The sequence below is a fragment of the Arachis hypogaea genome, chromosome 11 (assembly GCF_003086295.3).
Source record: "Arachis hypogaea cultivar Tifrunner chromosome 11, arahy.Tifrunner.gnm2.J5K5, whole genome shotgun sequence".
NCBI lineage: Eukaryota > Viridiplantae > Streptophyta > Magnoliopsida > Fabales > Fabaceae > Arachis > Arachis hypogaea.
In genome coordinates, this window is record NC_092046.1 from 85,369,975 (window position 1) to 85,378,468 (window position 8,494).

An 8,494-nucleotide genomic window follows, 5' to 3' on the forward strand; every position below is an offset into this window, starting at 1 on the left:
GTGATAGAGGGGGAGGGGGTTGTGGGTGGGTGGCGGAGGAGGGGGCGCGGCTGGATGGCCGGCGGTGGTGGGTGGTGGTTCGGAGGGCAGTGGCGGAGATGGGGCGGGTGGGCGGAGGGTAGTGGCGGAGGGCAGTGGCGGAGAGGGGAGAAGAAAAGAAGAAAGAAGAAGAAAGAGGGGGAGGGGGTGGTGCGGCGGCGGTGTTTGGACGACGGCGGCGTCTGGGTGGTGGCGCGGTGGCAACTGGGTGGTGCTGAGTGGTGGCTGGAGGAAGAAGAAGCAGAGAGGGAGAAGAGGGTTGGGGGTGGAGGGCTGCGCGACTGATAGGGTTCGCGTGGTTGGGGGGGTTATATTTTCAAATCCACGCGGCCGCGTGGGGCACGTGGCTGCGTGGGGCACGCGGTCGCGTGGTTGGGGTGAAAATGGGAGTGACGCGATCGCGTGGGGTGCGCGATCGCATGGGAGGGGGGAAAGAGGGGTGACGCGGGCGTGGGTTGTGCGATCGCGTCGCTGGAATTCGTGCTAAACGCACGACTCCAGCGCCGTTTTAGCGCAACTCTTTGTCTCCTTTTGAGGTGATGTGCAATCCATGCGACGCGATCGCGTCGCGTGGGATTGGTATTGTGCAAGTGACGCGATCGCATGGGGCATGCGATCGCGTGGGCCAATTTGTGCGAAACGCACAAGGGCCGCACGATTCCAGCCTAACTTTCTGTTCGTTGGATCCTTACGCCGATATATATATCACGCGGCCGCGTGGGTTATGCGGTCGCGTGGGTGGTGTTTCTCGCAATATGACGCGATCGCATGGGGCATGCGGTCGCGTCGTGCACTTCTTATATATATATATATGCATGAAAAATGCAGAATGCAATGATTAACATGAATGCTATGCATGATTCCAGGTTTAATATTAAAATGAAAAAGGAAAAATGAAAGCAATTAACAAGAAATAAATTGAAAAAGAAGCGACCATACTGGTGGGTTGTCTCCCACCTAGCACTTTTAGTTAGAGTCCTTAAGTTGGACATTGGAGAAGTTTCCTATTATGGCGGTTTATGTTTAAATTCGTCCAAAAATCTCCACCAGTGCTTGGAATGCCAATAGCCTCCGGGGTCCCAAACTAGGCACGCAAAGTTTTTGAACAGCTTCAAATATATTGTTAGGCTCCCGGGGTGACAAATGTCAGAATAAACTCCAGGATTCCAAGCCTTGCTTTTAAATCCGCCTCTGTCTTGATCTACATGTTTCCATTCGGGCGGGTTAAAAAGTAGAATCTCACCTTGGTGACCAAACGTTTTCTGTGATCCATGTAATTGAGCATGATACCAATCCGTGTACTTCGAGGTGAAGCGTGGAACCTTATTGAACCTTGTGAACCAGCTCTGAGTACAAGCCATTTCCCTCTTACTCTTAAAGCCGCAGAGAGCTCTAAGCTGGCCATCTGTTTCAAGCAAACCATATTCAAGTGAATAAGTAAAGTTATAAGTTAAGGATTGTACCCACTTGAAGCTTGTATTAGGTGGTAATGGCCTTGGGATAGGTGTTTTTGGTGGTTCTCCAAGTTCCGTTTCCTTGTGCTCTTCTGTGAATTCCTCCACTTCCTTGCAAAGATCTTCAATTGTATCTGTGTCCTGGTCAAAGTCTTCTATGTCTTCCTCATCACTTGAGTCATAGATTGGAGGTTGAGAGAAATCTACCTCCGCATCATCTTCATATTCACTTGGGGAAGATTCTTCAATCTCAGAGAATTCACTTGCGGATGCAAGTTCATCACTAAGAGAGCTAGACTTGTGACTATCATTATCAAGGGAATTTTCTTCTTGGATTATTCCGTCTGATTCCTCATAAATGACTTGCCTTGGAGATTGTACAGTATCCTCCTTAGCATCAACTGTAGCATCCTGGATGGAGTTTTCCTCAATTATGGATTCCCATGGAAGTTCAGCATCTCCTAGGTCTTCAACCAACTCTTCTTCTTGAACAAAGACAGCTTCTTCTAATTGTTCTAGTACAAATTCATTATCTGTCTTGTCCACTGGAGTTTCTGGTATCTCCTTCATGCTACGCTCTTCATTGGGCTGTCCACATGGAGCTGTGGCTGATCCTTGTGTATTTGAGCGCCTAGAAGCCCATTGAATTATCACTTGCTCCAGTTGTTGAATGGTTGTTTGAAATTTATTTACTGTTTTTTTTAGGCGAGCCTCTGCTTCTCGGGTTGCTGGACTTGGACATGATACAAAGAAAAGTGGTGGTGATTGGGAGTGGTTGGATTGGTATTGGGGTAAGGAAGGATCATATGGTGGCGAATGGTGAAGAAAGGCTTGTGAGTGTGGTGGTTCGAGGTTATGTTGAAAGGATGGTTTACATGCACGGGGTGGGGCTTGTTGGTAGTTACAAGGTTGTCCACCATGTCTTTCAGCTGGGTATGCATTGTAGAATGGTCTTTGTCCAGGATATCTCGGAGGGTGTTGCTGCCAAAAGGGTTGATTAGATCCTCTTGGTTCTATCTATCCTTGATTGGTCTGACCTTGATGCACATTCCTACTGTAACTTCTATTTCCTTTAACAATATTAGAACCAAACTCAAAGCGAGAGGGGTGAGAGTTCATAGTAGCAAATAAAGATAAACAGAAAAAAAAAACAAAAATAAATAAACAAGCAAAAGAAAAATATTTACAATAACCAATAATAAGGCACACGTTAGCAGTTCCCCGGCAACGGCGCCATTTTGACGTTAGGATTTTTACCAGTAAAGAGATTCATAGAAACAGTTGCGTTGTAGATATAGTCTCTAAACCGACAAAAATCCCTTCGTACAAACGTGTTGGGTGTCACAAGTAACAAACCCCTTTAAAAATTGTTAACCGAGTATTCAAACCTCGGGTCGTCTTCTCAAGGAACTATGAGGAAGTATGTTCTTATTATTGGCTATAAAGGTTGTAATCGGGGTTTAGAAGATGAGAGGTAAGTAATTTAAATGACAAGTAAAGTAAATGGCAATTAAAATAAATAAATACTGTAAAGCAGACTTTTGGCAAGGTAAGGGAAGTTGGAGGTCAAACGTAGTTATCTCTCCCAACTATAATGAAAGTTGAATCTAAACTCCACTTAGTCAACCTTTACTAGGGCAAAGGAAAGTCAACGGACTAATTAAATTGACCTTTGAATCCTATTTATTTCCTAAGAAAATGTTGGAATTACTTAAGTTCAGCTCAATTAGCAAGATAACGATTATTAATTACGTTGAGTTAAATAACTGTTGAGTTACTGAATTCTTAACCAGGACCAAAAGGGGAAAAAGTAAAATTGCTGGAATAATAAAAATGTCCTTAGATGGGAAGCAATGGTAACTTAGATCAAAGAGAACAATCATAAACTGAAAATACCTCAATTATCATTAATTCAAATAACAGTCTGTAACATGGAAGAAATTCATAAATTCACTGGTCAATTCAAGTGCTGGAATAAATAAAAGTAAAAGGAAGCTAAAACAAAGAAACGTAAAACCTGGATTGAGAGTTACTCTTAATGCAAGAAGAAATCCTAAATCCTAAAAGAGAGAGAGAGGAGAATATCTCCCTCTCAACTAAATCTAAATCATTGAAAGTAACAAAAATTGCGAGCTCTCCTTGAATGGATGCATTCCCACACTTTATAACCTCTGGTCTATGCCTTCTGGACTTGGATTTGGGCCAAAAAGGGCTTCAGAAATCGCTGGGGGCGTATTCTGTAAATTCTGATACGTGGCCTCTGTCACGCGTCCGCGTGGGTCACGCGGTCGTGTCATTCGGAGCTTTTCTTTGCCATGCGGTCGCGTCGGTCACGCGTCCACGTCGTTTACGTTCTGCTTATGTCGTGCGGTTGCGTCAGTCATGCGGCCGCGTCGCTGCATCTTCGCTTCTGGCACGCGATCGCGTCGTCCATGCGATCGCGTGAATACCAGTTTCCTTCAAAGCTCCGTTTTGCTGTCTCCTTCCATTTTTGTATGTTTCCTTTTCCATCCTTTAAGTCATTCTGCCTTAGAAAATCTGAAACTACTCAACACACTAATCATGGCATCGAATGGAAATAAAGGTAATTAAAATGATTAATTTTTTAAAGCTTAGGAAACATGTTTTTCACAATATGACATAATAAGGAAGGGAAAGTAAAACCATGCAGTTAATATGAATAAGTAGGTGGAGGATTGAATAAATCACTCAAATTAAGCACAAAAAAACTCATGAAATATGGGTTTATCAAGCACCAATCATCACACCCCCTGATTGGGAATTACCTTTTGAACTTATGTGTGATGCAAGTGACTTTGCAATTGGTGCTGTATTGGGACAAAAGAAAGACAAGTTGCATCATGTTATATATTATGCTAGCAAGGTGTTGAATGAAGCACAGAAAAATTATACCACCACAGAAAAGGAGCTCTTGGCCATTGTATATGCATTTGATAAATTTAGACAATACTTGATTGGTTCAAAGGTGATAGTATATACTGATCATGCTGCTCTCAAGTATCTCATGTCTAAACAGGATTCAAAGCCAAGGCTTATTAGGTGGGTGCTGCTGCTACAAGAGTTTGATATTGAAGTGAGAGATAGGAAAGGAAATGAAAACCAAGTAGCAGACCATCTATCAAGAATATTACAAGAAGCTAATCAAGCTCCACACTCAGTAAATGAAAGCTTTCCATATGAACACCTCCTACAAATCCAACAAGCTCCATGGTTTTCAGACATAGCAAACTACAAGGTGGGAAGAAAAATCCCTCAAGAACTCTCCAAGCAACAAGTAAAAAAGCTACTCAATGAAGCCAAGAAGTTTTCATGGGATGAACCATTTTTGTTCAAAAGATGTCCGGATGGAATGATTAGGAGGTGTGTCCCTGAAACTGAGATGAGAGACATATTATGGCATTGCCATGGTTCAGCCTATGGTGGATACTTTGGAAAAGAGAGAACAGCTGCCAAAGTGCTACAAAGTGGATTCTATTGGCCAACTATATTCAAGGATGCCAGAGAGTTCGTTCATCAGTGTAATGAGTGCCAAAGAACTGGAGGACTATTAAGAAGGAATGAGATGCCTCAAAATTTCATTCTTGAAATGGAGCTATTTGATCTTTGGGGCATTGATTTTATGGGCCCTTTTTTCTCTTTCCTACTCTTTCAAATGCATTCTGGTAGTATTGGAGTATGTCTGAAAATGGGTGGAAGCTATAGCCACAACCACATGTGATGCACAGATTGTAAAATCCCTACAATACCCCTTATTCCTCTTTTTTTCAAACCAAACCCTAACCCTTTTCTAACACACTCACTCACCTCTCACTACCACACACACTCTCACTCCCGTCACACCCTTTTCCTCACAGCACACACACCCAGACCCTGACGGAAAAAAAGAAAGAAAAAGAAAGGAAAGAGAGAAAAGGGGACACCGCAAAAAGAGAAGGGAGGAGAAAGGCGGGAGCTATCCACGCCGAGCCACCATGCGAGGAGAGAGAGAGTCGCACCTCATCACCGCCGGCCTGGAGCATGCCGTTCGTGTCCTGTCGCGTCGCCACCAGCCGCGTCCAGCTCGCTGCAGTTGCGTCGCAATCAGAGGCCAGAACCGAGAGAGGTGCGTCCGAGAGGGGGGACGAGTGCGAGAGAGGAGACGCGGAAGAAGGACTGCTGCCGTTTTGCCTCGTCGCCGTCGAACTGCTACAGCCGCCGCGCCTTGTCTCCGTCGCCGCTAAGCTTCAACCGCCGCCATCTCTATTGGGGGTCACCGTCATTGCTGAATGAAGAGGGAGAGTTTGAGTCGGCCAGTGAAGGGAGGAAGAAAGAGTCGCGATGGAGGAGCCGTTCACCATCGTCGCGTCTGCTGTTGCCATCAACGGAGCTCGTCGTCAGGGGAGCATCACCGACGTCACTACTAATGAACCGTCTCCGTCCCTGTTGTGATCTTGCTCAGCCCCACACCCCCTTCATTCTTGTCTCTAAATCAGCACAAATTTTCCCCTGTTCTGACTCCATTTATGAAACTGTAACGCTTCCACCTTTACTCTGCTATATTTTCTTCCTTTCTTACATGCTCTGATTTTAATTGCGATAATATATCTCTGTTTTAGTACTATCGCCCTACTTTTGTTGCGTTTCTGCTAGAAATTATCTTGAGTACTAGTATTAGTGCTATCATGGAATGGTTGGAGCTGTTGATGTTATGATTACATCTGCGATGTAGCCGTGGAAGTTGCTGCCACCGTCTCGATCCAAATTCTGCGCTCATTTATTTCATTTTACTTCAATCCTCCTCACCTTGGATTCTGGCACTCCGGGTTCGATATCTTCGATCCCTTAGGACCATGTTGTGAGTAGGCTTTACTTTTATAATGGTTTGTTTTTACGTCTATAATTATTTTGATATACAGAACTTTGAACTTAGTTATACTCACAAAAATTATTATCAAATGATTTTAAATTGATTTTACTAATTAATTTATTAGAACTAAATATTTATCCTTGTGAAGCTCATTTTAATATGCACATGAGACTATATATTTATATGAAACTATATGTATGTTTGAAAATAAAAGTTTATATTATCTTAAAGCATTTGGTTTTATTTGAATATGTATTTTTGAAGTATTGAAATTTGATTGGTACTCACTTATTTTGGAATTGTGATACATGTTTTAAATGCCTTAAGATTGAGAAAATATGATTGAATATGATTCGGATGAGAAAGTATTATCTGATTTGATTTGATTCGATACCTTATATATTTAAAATATCAAAGATTTGTTATATTTGAAATTATACGTTTTGAATTGGTTTTGGAGGCTCGTATTAGAAAACCGTAGTTAACGGCGGTTATGACGTTAACCTAGATGCATCTGGCTCAGACCTCAGCTAGCAGGGGCATTGCTAGCCTAACATGTAGGCCACACGTTGGATCTGTTATTCCGTACGGACACACGAGAGGAAAGGGCTACCCTTAGAGGTGGAGCCGCCTAAGTGTGGACTATTTGATTTTATTTCTGTATGAGAACTCCCTTATTGATTCACATATTCATATAAATTATTATTTTCTAACTAAAATTATTTTTATGATAATGTTTATCTGGTCTCATGTGGATTATAGATGTATTGTCTAGTCACTGGGTTGCAAAACTCATTCCGTTTTTCTAAAAATATTTTTCAGGAACAAATACTTGAATGTGTAAGCCTTCTATTCAAGAGTAATGATCTGCAATTGGTGCTTCATTTTTGTTGAGTTCTTAGATGTCATATGCTCCGTATGTCACAGGCAGGATCCATCCATATCTATTTATTTTACCTTTTAATAAAAATATGAAATTATTCATTTTAGAAACTGTAAATTTCTTTAAAATATTTGTAACTTTCTTATTTAATTTATATTTGAGTCTAATAGGCTTGCTAGGGAACTATTTCCCTGAGCGCCGGTCATGGTTCATTTTGGGCCGTGACAAAGTGGTATCAGAGCTTAGGTTTAATCTGTGTAATATGGAGCAAGTGTCCTATGATAGGATCACAATTGTATAAATAGAAGCGCGCCTATTTGTACAAATTGTGGCACTATCAAAGGCCTATAGGAATGTCCTCTTTGTCCTCTATGTCATTGTTGTCTTCTGATTATTGAGAGCATGCGTCCTCTCCGCTTCTTACTACTCTTGTCCTTTTGTACCCAATCTTGACATATCCTTTGGTAGATTTTCTCGAATTTGTTTTTGCAAGGGTTTCAGTTTTGGTTTTGGTTCGCGATTTCTCTCCTAGCTAGTTCTAATTTTCTCTGATTTTGTGAATGTGTGCTTTAATCTTCTTTGTCTTAGGGTTGTTCTCTATGATTCCTAATGTCAATAGTTCATGAGTTACTTAAAAGATTCGATTTATGTTTGTTGTGAATTACAATTTGATTTCCTTATAGAATTGTATTTGGATTTGTGGATTGCATGAATTTGCTAAGTTTCTAATTGAAATGCTTTGTTCTGGATTTGATAAGCGATATTGAGATTTTCCTTCTTATGTTGATGATTTTTGAAGCTAACATAATTTTGATTAGCTTTTGATTCTTTTTTCAAATCAATAATTTTGAAAACAGCTATTTAGTTGCTCAAGAAAGACTATGTGATACAACATATGAATAGAGTGTTATTGTTGTTTGTTCGATTGTTAATTTTCTTTGCTTAAGTGTAGTGAATTATTTGAGTGATAAGTTAGCTGGATCAAATTTTTTTTCGATCTAGAAGTTTAGTTTTATTTTTCTAATTGATGATCTGTTTCCATTATGGTTCTTTATTGCTGAATATGACTTTTTGTCACGGAACTATTTCCTACTTGATAAGTTGAGAGAAAGATTGTGAACGCTTGCCTTTTGGTTGGTGATTATAAGATGAATTTTGCTTTTGAGTATGATCTGAAACCTGAGAATTTTCTTAACCCTTGCTTTTCTGAAAATTTCCTTATTTTCAACTATTGTTCTTATTCTCAGAGGT